Raw genomic sequence first — 13,345 nt, 5'->3', positions numbered from 1 at the left:
TACCACATGGGAGATAACCTCAGTGAGTAAACTCGTAAGTATCACCTTTCTCACTTAAACAGCAATTTAATACATTAAAACACAGCACCACTGCCCAACTGGGAAAGTCTTGGCATTTTTATTGCTAGTATTTTCACTACTGGTAAAGTCAATCTCTCCTGCAATTAATACTAACAACACTTATCATCAGTAATACAATTTCCATTCCACTTATACAGCAAATAATGGTAGACTAAATGAAATGGAATGTGTCACAATTAAGTCAAATTAATTAAACCATAAATTATAGCCAAATTAGGAAGATGCAAATATAGAAACCAAAAATCCAAGTCTAAGAATCTTATCCAAATTTGAATGTTCAAAGGTCACAAAAATAGAAGCACACCAAAGATTGAAAGAAAATCAGTGTCATTAGAACAGAGTAAAGAAGGGAGACCAGACTGAGGAAGGCCTCACAGACCATGGTAAAGAAACTGATCTGGAGAACTTTATCCTGAAAGTTACAATTAAAAAGTTTTAAGTAGTGGATAACATAACACCTGAATGTCCCAGAAACATCTTTAACACATAAAAAATCTAATTTCATTATCCCTCTTTCTCATTTCCTGATTTCCATAAATGGCACTATCCTTTTTCCAGTTAGGAAACGACAAAGAGGTTACATTACTTCACATCCCCACCAGTAAAGCAAGAGAAGGTTCTAATTTCTCTACTTCCTCACCAAGACTTATTACTGTCCATCTTTTTTAAATTAAAGCCATCCTAATGGATATGAAGTGATATTTCATTGTGGTTTTAATTCTCACTTTCCTAATGACTAGTAATACTGATCATCTTTTTAGTTTGTTTATTGGCTAGCTGTACACCTTTGTTCATTATTTACTTAGCAATTATTAATTATCAATAGTAACTACTAACAGACCAAACCAAAAAGAGTTCTGCTTTTTATTCATTTATTAGGGGGAACTTTTTTTATTTATTTATAAAAAAATCAATGGATAAAGCAAATATTAAAAACTGAGATGATAATAAGCTACCAACTTAGCAAAACAACAACAGGAAATAGAACTAAGAACTAGAGTAACAGCTACTGGGCAACTACAACAACTACTGAAGGGGATGACTAGTCCAAATGTTTATTCCAATTGATTCATTCATTAACTTAAGTACCTATGTGAGATCCTAGCTACTACTTTTAAAAAGGAATAAAAGGACGGAGGCGTTCACAAAATCAAATGTATAAAATAAGACAAATTAAAAACAAATCAATACATTCTTTCCTCCTTAGTTCTCAACGCTATAGCACCCTTGGGAAATGACCAAACATTTCCAGATCAGCAGATACACAAAGAATTCATTGGTGTCAATTCCCCTAGTCTACAACCAACACTCACGGGGAAACTTCTATAAGACAGGCACAAACTGTGTTAGATTTTTCAAAGAAGAGATATAGGAAGTTCTGGCCCTCACCTCCCCAAATCTCTGCTTTTTTAATGAAAAAAGGATAAAGAAAAGTGAGGGTTTCTTTGTCCTCTGGTTCCTCCAAAGTAGGTCAGGTTTGTGCATAATTATTGGCTTTCGCATTCCTTCAGAACAAGAAGAGAAGTCAACGAACGCATGGAGAGTTTTAAAACTGCAGACTCAGGCTTGATGTAGAGGCAAGAGTCCCGCTGTCGCTCACCAAAAAAATAAAGAACAGTCACTTGCTTTTAAAAACTAACAAGCCAATTTTAAGACAGGTAGGATAAGGGCCCAATTTCTCATTCTAAGGCTACAACCAACTGAAATTGAACTTGTGGATAAATCCTCTTTGTTTCATCTTCTTCTAGTTATGTTCCCTATTGGGCAAGATTAACATGAAGAAACTTTGAAAGATAAATTCAAAATGTCTTTACTGGGGGATTTTATATGCAAGAACACTTACCAAAGCTCAGTGAAGAACTAGCACTTGCATTACCAAATATTTCTTAGAAAAATAATCATTCTGGGGTTCTTATTAACAATATGCTCATAAAAATTTTTATTGTGAAATACGTCACGCACAAACCGCATTTCCTTGTGTGCTCTTCTATTCTAGACCTTATCCCAAGATAATGACCATCATAAAATTTTATTATTCTTCTGCTTTCCTTTACAATTTTACTATGTATGCATCATGAAACAACATGTTAGATTTGCCTGCCTTTCAATTTTATAGAGCATCATCTTATCATTTTTAACTACCTTCTCTGATCCTTATAATGTATTTACAATATTCCTCTGTGAAGATGCATGCAGTGATACCTAATTAACATTATGCTAAACAGTCATCCTTTGACAAATAGCAGTTCAGTTCAATTGCTCAGTCGTGTCTGACTCTTCGTGACCCCATGAATCGCAGCACGCCAGGCCTCCCTGTCCATTATTTACTACTTTATAGTTGCTGGATGTTTGGGCTGCTTACGTTTTTACCTATTATGAACGGTACTTTTAAATACTCATACTTAAATGCGAAAGTTCACTAGGGTATAGATTTAGGAACCATTAAGTAAAGCCCAATTGTTTTCCAAAATGGTCACACCCAACAGTGGGACTGTTCCCACTGCTCCATATCATCACCAATAATTCTTATTTCTCATTTTTCCTAGTCTGGTAGGGGGTGGGGAGCAAAGAGTTCCTCTTTGTTTTAATTTGCATTTCCTTGATTATTGAAAATGTTGAGGATCTTTTCATATGTTCACAGATCATTTATTTCTGCTTCTGTGAAATAAACTTGTTCATGACTTTCCCACTTCCTTTTTTGAAAATATTTGAAAAGTTCTTTAATACTCTGGATCAACTTTGTCATTACATCTTCTCTCAAGTTGTGGATTATATTTGCACTCTTTATGGTGTCTTTTTTTCAGTAAAATTTTTTATTGAACTATATAACAGGTATAAAGAAATGTCTCCAAATTACAAGTATAACCCACACACGAAAAAGCAACTTGACCCTTTTGGCTCTCTGAGCAGCACCAAAGCTGTCAGCAAGAACAAGCACCTTACAAAAGGTGGCAAAACAGGAGTCAAGAAGAAAGTGGTTGATCCATTATCTAAGAAAGATAGGTATGATGCAAAAGCAGTATGTTCAATATAAGATAAACTAGAAAAACACTAGTTACAAGGAACTCAAAGAACAAAAATCGCATCTGATAGCCTCAAAGGTAGTGTTTTTGAAGTGAACCTTACTGATCTACAGAAGGATGAAGCTAACATTTAGCAAAGTCAAGCTAATTACTGAGGATTTGCAAGGCAAAAACTGCCTGACTAATTTCCATAAAATGGATCTTACCTAACAAAAATGTAATGCCATTACATTATAAAATGTCATGCCGTGGTCAAAATGTCAGACCATGACTGAAGCTTGTGTTGACGTCAGGACTACAGATGGTTACTTGCTTCATCTATTCTGTGCTGGTTTTACTTAAAAAGACAAGAATTTGATTCAGAAGACCTCTCACACTCAGCATCAACAGGTCCACCAAATTTGGAAAGTGGTGGAAATCATGACCCGAGAGGTACAGAAAAATGTACTTAAGGCTTCTCACAAGGCTGGTAAGCTAGCGCTGGCTGACAGCTTAGGCCTCCATCCGTCTCCACACGGGTCCCTCCATGGACTGCGTGGGCTTCTTCGCAGCACGGTGAGAAGATGCAAGAATATGCATCCCAAGAGAGACAGGAAAAAGTGTGTGGCATTTCTATGACTTAGCCTCAGAACTCACAGAGCCACACAGTATCACTTCTGTTGTGAATTTTGTTGACTGACTTTTGGCCAAAGCAGTCAGAAAGGCCTGGCTAGGTTTAGGTTTAGTGGAATGAGACAGGCACTACTTTTTTTTTTAACTTTTAGACACTACTTCTTGACGGCAGACTATAAAGGTTCTAGAAGGGCACACTGGTCAGGAAATGTGGCAGTCATCTTTGGAAAATATAAACCTGCTATACCTGACTGACTCACAGTTGCTTGTTTTCCTGTGCAAGCTCACACTTCTTACAACTTTATCCATTAAAATGTTTTGGAGGTCTACAGAGATTTAAATTTGATTCTCCCAAGGCAAATACTGGATAATTAACACATGCATATGGAATACAGAAAGATGGTACTGATAAATCTATCTGCAGGACAGCAACAGAGATGCAGACAGAAAACAGATTTGTGGACACAGCGGGGAAAGAAGAGGGTGGGGCAGACTGAGAGAATAGCACGGAAACAAACATGTTACCATATGTAAAACAGATAGCAAGTGGGAAAAAACTTCCTGATTTTCCCAGACACCGAGACTCACAGCCAACCAGGAGTGCTATCAACAAGGTTACCAGCTGAGAGATTTTCAGGCCTCACAGACAGTGCAAATTCCTGGTTGCAAATCCATGTGAGTGCAAGCTTCCATTTAGCCATTTCTGGGGGGATACTATTCCCACTTCTCCATTCAGATCCAAGACATTAACAAACAAGTCTCTGTATGCAGGTAATTTTCTCTCCTACTTATCCACTGAGAAGTCACCTTTCTGGGGTCTGAGTTTTACACAGTGCTGTCTCCAATATGACCTCCCATTCAGCCTGGGCACTATTTCCTCCTCTTGTCCCTCCCTTTTAGTCTAATTTTCTAAGAAACCTTTGGCACAAACTGTCAGTCCTCACTCTACATTGTGAAATCATGCTTTCCAGTCCTCTCAGGGATTTCCATTGTTTTTCTCACATAAGCTCCAATATTTCACATATATTTTTCTTTTAAAATGTTCTGGCCAGAAGGGAATTCTCTGCACATCTAATCTACCATATAACTGTCAAAGAAATCACTCATCATTCATTTTAAGCTTTTTCACTTATTAAAAAATGATAAATAGTGTCAGGAATGCATTTCTATTTTTAAAAGACAGCTATGTAAAAATATTATATTTACTTGGATGGAAATGCTTTGGGAAATGTCCTTAATGAATACACTTCCCATAAAGCAAATCAGAGGGAACTCACACTTATTAGAAGTGGTAAGTTATGTCCCAGATTCTTCATATCTTTTGAATTCTTACTGAGGTTTATGCCCCTGTACATTGGTTTTTTTGGTTGTTTTTTTTTTTTTTGGCCACCCTGCAGCATGTAGGATCTTAGTTTCCTGACCAGGGACCGAACCCTCTGCATTGGTAGCATGGAATCTTAACCACTGGACCACCATGAAATTTCCCCCCACCCTGCCCAACACCATACATATTTTAAACATGGTTTAGAACTGCAGTACAACCCAAGGTAAAGGAAACTGTACTTGTTTCAAGGAAAAAACAAACTATGTCTAGAGCCAATGTCTTAAGGTTTAAAATGAAAAAGATGAGGTCAATGTTTTATAGAAAGAGGCAAATTCAAGTTCTCTTTGGCAAAATGAATTAACTGAATTTAATATTCACACACATTTTTTGAAACATATTCTTAAGACTAAAAGAAACAGCTGTTCATGAAACAAAGGAGATGTAAGCCACTGGAATAAAGCCTTAGCATGTTAGATCTCCCCACCATGCTGAAAGCAATGGCTACAAATTACCATATTCCTCCCAAAGATGACAGCCAAACGCTTATATCCCTGAGGAGAAATAGCCATTACAACCCTTAGTCAGCACTGGCAGGAGGCTTAACAGCTAATCGCTGAACAGACCATTTATTGTGCTTCATCTTGTGCAATATGACCTTTCCAGCTCAGCCTGCTAAACACCACAGTGGTCCACAAGGAGAAAATCCACATGGAAGCAAACTCCGAAATGCATGTACCCTATAGGCAGCATGCTTCTCCAAATTCTCCGTCCCACTTTGCTCTACTCCCCTCTGGGTCATAACAGAACTTGGCAAATGTTAGAATTTGCTATGTATAAACTCTGGAGCTCAGATTAGAAAACTCAGCAAAGTATGCATTTGGCACCAGCAAAAATGGGTTGCTTTGTGCATCGCTTTGGATTTGCTAACTTAGGATAGCTACAGTTTCAAAAATGTGTCTACAACTGTTGAAATCAAAAAGAATTGCTTAAGAGGCACGTGTCACACACATCCCAACACAGGCTTACAAGTCTTCTGAGATCATCCTATCCATACCAACAAAATACCAAGGCCATTACACAATCTGTGGTTTCTTCTCATAGTTGAAGAAATTAATAGCTTTGAATGCAAAACTCAGATAGCTTTACTCTGAGATATTCTCTCAGCCTTGGAGCTCTGTGTATAGAATCCTACATTACCAGTTACCAGACTCCCCAGCAGAGGTCTACAAAAGGTTCTTTTCATTCACTAGCAATCTTTCTTCACAGCAAAACTTCAAAAATGTCTTTTGGAAGAGTTTTCCATTTACAAAAAGAGTCTCCAACAAACCCCTATTGTATAGTAGTTTGTGCTTACCAAGTTGACAAAATCCATCTACACTATATTTTGTCATATTTTGTTCAGAGTTCTCTTCATTATATTAAAGTTAGCATCCTAATAAGGCAGAGAGTACGCAGGATACACTAAGCATATGACATACCAAGTTTTAAAGGGTTGAACTTGGAAGAGATAATTGCTCAGCCTGAATTACAAGTAATCTGACATACTGATTTGAAGAGCAAAACTATATTCTAAAGTTTTAGGCAATGTAAACCTAATCCATAACACAGTAATGAATTTTCCCATCTGAGTATTAAGGGCATTCATATAAATGAATTACAGCCTAGAAATTAACTAATTGATCACATTAGAAGAGTTAATAAGAGCCTGCTTGTCCATCTGCACATGAAAATGCTCGTCAGTACACATTTGGCTATAACCTAATCTGTTTTGATTGGTTTTACCATCAAATTATTTTGGCCTCTATTTGTTCACCTTCATCTCTGGACGCTCCTTCATACGTGTCACATAAAAGCAAACAAGTAAACTTGCACATGTGACTTTAAGGGGCTACCTTTTAAAGAAATTTTGCATTTATTTAGAGCAATATGTACATGCATAGAGACACTTGTTGTTCAAAAAAATAATATTTTTAATCCAATTCCTTAATACAAAAAAATCAGTGCAACTAATACCTATTCAGTGAATAGTGTAACTGCAAATAAAAAGGTCTTCATTTACCGCTACGTAGCCTGGGTTGGGAAGATCCCCTGGAGAGGAAATGGCAATCCACTCCAGTATTCTTGCCTGAGAAAACCCATGGACAGAGGAGCCTGGTGGGCTACAATCCTTGGGGTCACAAGAAAGTCAGACACGACTGCGCGACTGAGCGACGAAACAGCAGCAGCAACAACAAGAAACCAAAGGACTTACTAGCATTAACCCCCATCCAGTATTTCAGACACAAGGATTAGGAAGAAAATGCATTATAATCTCAGATACCACCATCAACCAGGTCTGGGTTTCCACAGGGCCGTGGTAGCTCACTTCACTGAGTGAAGCAATCCACCATTCTGGTGGGCAAAAAAAGCAATGACCTATTCACTATATTTTGGATATACATTTTTTTTCTTCCTCCTTTTTCCAGAGAACAAATTTTTACTTACACTCTGAACTTCTAGCTTTTGATATCAAGGAGACATTCTCAATGTTATTAATGGTGCAGAAAGAAGAAAAGAGCCTGGTTTTGAGTCAGGAGACTGCAACTGGAATCTCAACTCTACCACTTACTTCTTATCTGTAGAACAACCACTTGAATAAAGTTGCTATGAAGGTTAAAAGGTAAATCGCATAGAACAGTAACTGGTATAGAAGAGATCACTGATATGGCTGAGGTAACTATTATCGTTGTTATTAGTACCAACACTATTACTATTATTCTACTTATCCCTGATTGAGTCCTTACCCTATACTCCAGCAAATCCACACTTTCATCACTTTCTTTAAGTCCTCTAGCCAAACTCAAATTCCTAACTTTCAGCAAATGACTCACTTTTGTGCTTGATAGAGAAAACAGACACTAAGAATTCCTTCAATTTCTTTTATGTCCCTAGACATTCTCATGCACCCAAACTTGCCTTTTCTTTTCCATTCTAGAAGAGGCAAGTCTTTCCTCTAACCTCAAGCGAGTAATAAGTGCCCAATAATTGCCAATCACTATCATCCTCTCCTCCTCAATAAAAGGAATAGGAATTTCCAAACTCCACATTACAGAAATTAGTTGATGCTCCAATTTTAGGGTTAGCAACTACCAACACTCACGTGATTATGCAGAATGGCTACTGGTTTTACAAGAATCGATTGCTCTCTTCTTCATCCTCAAAGTCCATTTAGCTGACATATTGGAGATCAAGTTCTCATAAAATAACTACTGGTTCAAACTCACAGAAACAGGAAGTAGAATGGTGGTTGCCAGGGGCTGAGGGGAAGGGGAAACAGGGAATTTTTTAACGGGTAAAGAGTTTCGATTTTACAAGATAAAAAAGTTTTGGAGTCTGTTTGCACAACGATATGAATATACTCAACTGTATATTGTATATACAGTTGTATACAGTATACTGTATACTGCCTGTATACAGTACTTAACTGTACACTGAAAAACAAGTAAAATGATGTTTTATGTTATGTGCTAATTTTACCACCACAACTTATATATATACATTGGAGAAGGCAATAACAATCCACTCCAGTATTCTTGCCTGGAGAATTCCAAGGACAGAAGAGGCTGGCACACTACAGACCATGGGGTCACAAAGAGTCAGACACGAATGAGCAACTAACACTACACTACTATATATACACATACAGATTGGTTCCAGCTCGGGGCCACCCCACTAGGACCTCTGACAACCACTACCTTGAATTCATTTTCTGGACCCCTATTCAAATTAGGGTGAAAGTTCATTTAGCCATTTCAGTTTGTTCAAGCAAATTCCTGGCCAACATCTAGACAGAAACTTATATGACCTGTGTTTTTATGAAACATTAAAAAGATGGCATGTATGGATGTATGAGTTGGATCATCAAGACAACAGTGCTGAAGAATTAATGCTTTTGAACTGTGGTGCTGGAGAAGACTCTTGAGGGTCCCTTGGACAGCAAAGAGATCAAATCAGTCAAACCTAAAGGAAATCAACTCTGAATACTCATTGGAAGGACTGATGTTAAAGCTGAAGCTCCAATACTTTGGCCACCTGATGCGAAGAGCTGACTGACCCTGACGCTGGGAAAGGCTGAAGGCAAAACGAGAAAAGGGCAGCAGAGGATGAGACGGTTAGACAGCATCACTGACTCAATGGATGTGAATTTGAGCAAATTTTGGGAAATAGTGAAGGACAGGGAAGCCTGGAGTGCTGCAGTCCATGGGGTCACAAAGAGTCAGGCAGGACTTAGCGACTGACTAAACAACAACAGAAAAGATGGCATGCTGTTGAGGTATATTTGGTGTGGGGGGGTCAGGATTGGATTCATAGAGATAACAAGTTCAGCATCTGCATCCATCCACCCAGCAGAAATAAGTATTAAAATAATTCTCCAAGAACACTACTCATACTCCCAGTGGAATGATCCAACGTCGACGTATAGGATGCTTGGGACAGAGGTATGGAAGAGAATAAACCTCTGGTAGAAAACTCTCTGAACATACCCTGCTTCAGTGGAACTCATCAAACATGACTCATGGTGTAGGAAAAAATCTGACTTGAGATGCAAATATTTATAAAAACTATGGCTTAAAAGACCATCTATTTTAGGAGGGAAAATATGCAGTAAATCTAATAGCAACAAACTCAAACACAGGGTGAAAAGATAATAGCAAACCATTCAACCAGGATGAGAACCTGTACTTTTGAGGGCTATTTCTAAAACGTAAAGTATTTGCTCTTTACCTCAAGATGTTCAAGAACCATTATATAGAGAACAGAGCGTGTTAAACACATGCAAACACATACAAACAAAGCTAAGTTTGGCTGTAGTCACAGAACCCACCCATAGTTTCGGTGGCACAGCTCCCACTCACCTCATGAAGTAAGGGACATTCTCTCAACACAGAGCCATGCAGTGGTAACACTAGAAAGGTCTCTGGAGATACATTATTCTAACACACACCCCTTGTTTCACAGATGCAGAAACTGAAGCACTGAAAAGATAAGTGAAACCTAAGTACAAAAGAAACCATGAGATCCCAGCATTCAGTAACTTTCTAATATACCAACATCAATTTATAAAAAGATATGTTGGTGATAATCTTTAAAAGAATGCATTCACAAGAGCCACACACCATCATAAGCCCTGGGAAAAAAATTACCGAACTGTGTGATAATTTTACGGAGAAAACTACAAACGTTAGTAAAGGACCGAAAACAAGATACACATTACGTCCATAGGCCTCAGTGCCTAATTTTGAAAAGACCTCCATTCTCCCCCTCGCCCCTAAAGAAGCCACACTGCAGTCTCCCTTCCAAATAAAACTACAGTAAACAAAAGAATATTCTTCTACATTGTGGTGATAATGCCAAGGGCACACAGGGGAAAAAAATATGAGGATAAGCCAGGAAATTAAGTCATCTTACCCAAGCAGTTTAAAATTTAAATGCAAGTTTCTAGTCTATAAGGCCTAAACAGCAGCACCCCTCCTTCCACACACATTATTTCTGCAAGTTCAAAGGTCCCTCAGATGATCTGTGTAGTCATGCAATTCTCTACATTTGCTTTTAAAATCAGTAAAGGTTTTTAAAATGGGAAAGTGAACTTTGGAAACAACGGGGGCAGGCCAGTAACTATTTAACATTGTAACTTCACAGCTCACCACATACTTAAAGTCTGCACTTGAGTATTAGGCCAGGGTGCTTCTTGAAAACACCAGCAATACAAACTATCCTTCTAAGCCCCTGAAGATCAAGAATAACAAGATCAGCACTGCCCCCACCCCCACCCCCAGAGCCAGGAGCAAAAAGATACTTATTATAAAATCCTAATAACAGTTACATACTAAAAGAAAGGCAAAGCAAGTTATTTTCGGTTAGTAGTCTAAAGATAAAGAAGGGACTGAGTAAATTAAAATGAAAATTAAACCCGACCCTGTGGAATTAACTTTAGATTACTGTGGGTTCTCAACTAAAAATTCCATGTGGAGATTTTGACATATAAAGAAAGAAGAGGCAGGACCATTAACAACTAAATCTTTCACCTAAGCAAGATAGTATCTGACAGTTTAACTCAAAAAGATAACTAAAAACACACAAAGGGCTTAAGGTTTAAACCTTACTGCAAACTGGGAAGTAAGCAATTGAAACTTCTAATAACTTCCAAGTTTCTTTAATATTTTATTACATCAGATTCAAAGATGCTGAAATTTAAATTTCAGTTTGAAGACAGGGCAAAGGTTTTTTTCCCCCCTCACTCAGAAAAAAAGAAAAAAATGGAAACAGTAGACGTTCTCTGAGAAGGCAGTTAAGTCTGCATTTTAACAGTGCAGTCATGTAAAGAAAAGTCTGTGGCTGGGTGCTTGGCAAGCAATACACCACAGTGTTTACTATTAACAATACCTATCACTGTAGGGCTCCGGACTAGCCAAGGAGCAACACATCTGCACCGACTCTGCCAGTCAGAGGGGAGGACTTGCCTGAGTTAGAAACTACTACAGGGGCCAAGCGTCTAGACTTGAGGAGGAGGAAACCTGCCAACATCAGACAGCTTCCCGTGATCAAAGAATGAACATTGTTCCCTCTTTGAGAGAGAACTGCAGAAAATGCTATGAATGAGACCCAATGGTCAGAAAGCTAACCAAAGTTGGGTATGTCCTCTATACATGAATGAGCAGAGCAACAAGTCTAAAACTCACTGGCCTTCAGAATACAGATTTGAATATTTCAGTGTAACAGGACAGATTATTTCATTAAAACAAATATTTAAAAGTACATTAAAAAAAAAACATTATTTCTCTAGTTTCTTCAAGAACACAGGCAAAAGCCCAGTGAACTATATCCCTAGAATCAAACAGGAATAATTTCTTTGACAGGCTCCCAATTCTTAAGCCTTAGCTTTTCCTTAAGGCGCTCTCTCTCTGCTTAGGTTGCTATTCAATCACTCCTCCCAGACCCAGATATTTCCAATCAGACTGTAACAGCTTCCATGTCTGTATCTCCAGGCTTCACATTTCCAACCATCACTCCCTGGATATCACTCTCACGTTCTCCATTGTAATGTAAAGTTTAGTGCATCCATAATTAAACATCATATTTTTTCTTCCCCTGTCAAACCTCCTCTTCTGCTCTGAATTCCCTTGTCACCTAAAAGCATTGTTTGGATAAAGCAATAACTAATCTACTTACCACAAGTCTCCTGCTTCACCTCCCCAAACCGTTAATCCCTCACATTCCAAAAGTGATAGAAAAAGTGTTTCTATCATGAAAACAGCATCACAAAATGGTCACTACTATTCAAAGTCTTCTGTGTGAAGTACTGGGCTTTATATATATTATCTCATTCAATCTAATCCTCAAACTAGTTCACTCTGTGAAACAGTAGGGATACTAGGAGTATGCCTACTACTAGAACATAGTAGGCATTACTGTGCTTGTTTTACCAACGAATTATCCAAAGCCAGAGAAACAGCTAATAAGTGGAAGACTAGGAGTTCAATATCAGATACTAACCTAATCACTATATAAAACTACCTCAGTACAGATTTTAAAGTGAGGTATGGGGAAAAACCAAGTATAATTTGATCACCCTAATAACTAATTCATCACTTACCATACAGTTTCAGTCATGAAGTACATATAATTTTATATTATTAGAGATGTACTCTCAAAACATGAATCTAATCTAAAAGACCAAATAAAAAACTGTATTTTGGTGACTGCTTATTGCGTAAGTGATAAAGTCAAATAGTAGTTCACAATCTGCCTCCAACCTGCATTTCAATTATATCATCCAATATTCTCACTACTTACTGCCCGATTCTGCCCTCCCCACACCTTTTGGCACTAAACAACGTACACAGTAATTCTCATTCAGTCTCCTAAGACAGGGTCTGTGATCAGTTTTTAATGTTTTAGTGCCTGACTTCTTCAGGCAAAATTAATTCCTCTCTCTCCTTGCTTTTACAGCAGATCTGTCATTCCTAACTTATAGCACACACATATCCATGCATATATCCACTCATACACACACAGCATCACATTATTATAGATCCCCAAAGAGGGAGTCATCTTATCTTTCCACCTATTTAGACACACATACAGAACTTCATTTATTTCGTACCTATAGGGAGAGGCATTTGTGTAGCAATTTTTACTATTTCTTCTTTTCTTAGCCACTCCTTACCTACATACACTCCATACACTCATGTTTTTTAGTTAAATTACATTGAGGCCAAGGTGAAATATTTCCATATATAAAAGTACATGATAGGGCAACTACCAC

General features: G+C 37.9%; 1 protein-coding gene across 4 annotated transcripts in view; it reads right to left on the bottom strand.

Moving 5' to 3' along the window:
* Window positions 1-13,345, bottom strand: part of SIK3 (SIK family kinase 3) — a 264,167-nt gene that overhangs the window by 134,705 nt on the left and 116,117 nt on the right. The gene's annotated exons all lie outside the window — the stretch shown is intronic.

This window comes from Capra hircus, chromosome 15 (assembly GCF_001704415.2).
Source record: "Capra hircus breed San Clemente chromosome 15, ASM170441v1, whole genome shotgun sequence".
Taxonomy (NCBI): Eukaryota; Metazoa; Chordata; class Mammalia; order Artiodactyla; family Bovidae; genus Capra; species Capra hircus.
Note: the sequence above shows the minus strand (reverse complement) of the source record. Positions and strands in the feature narration are given on the sequence as shown.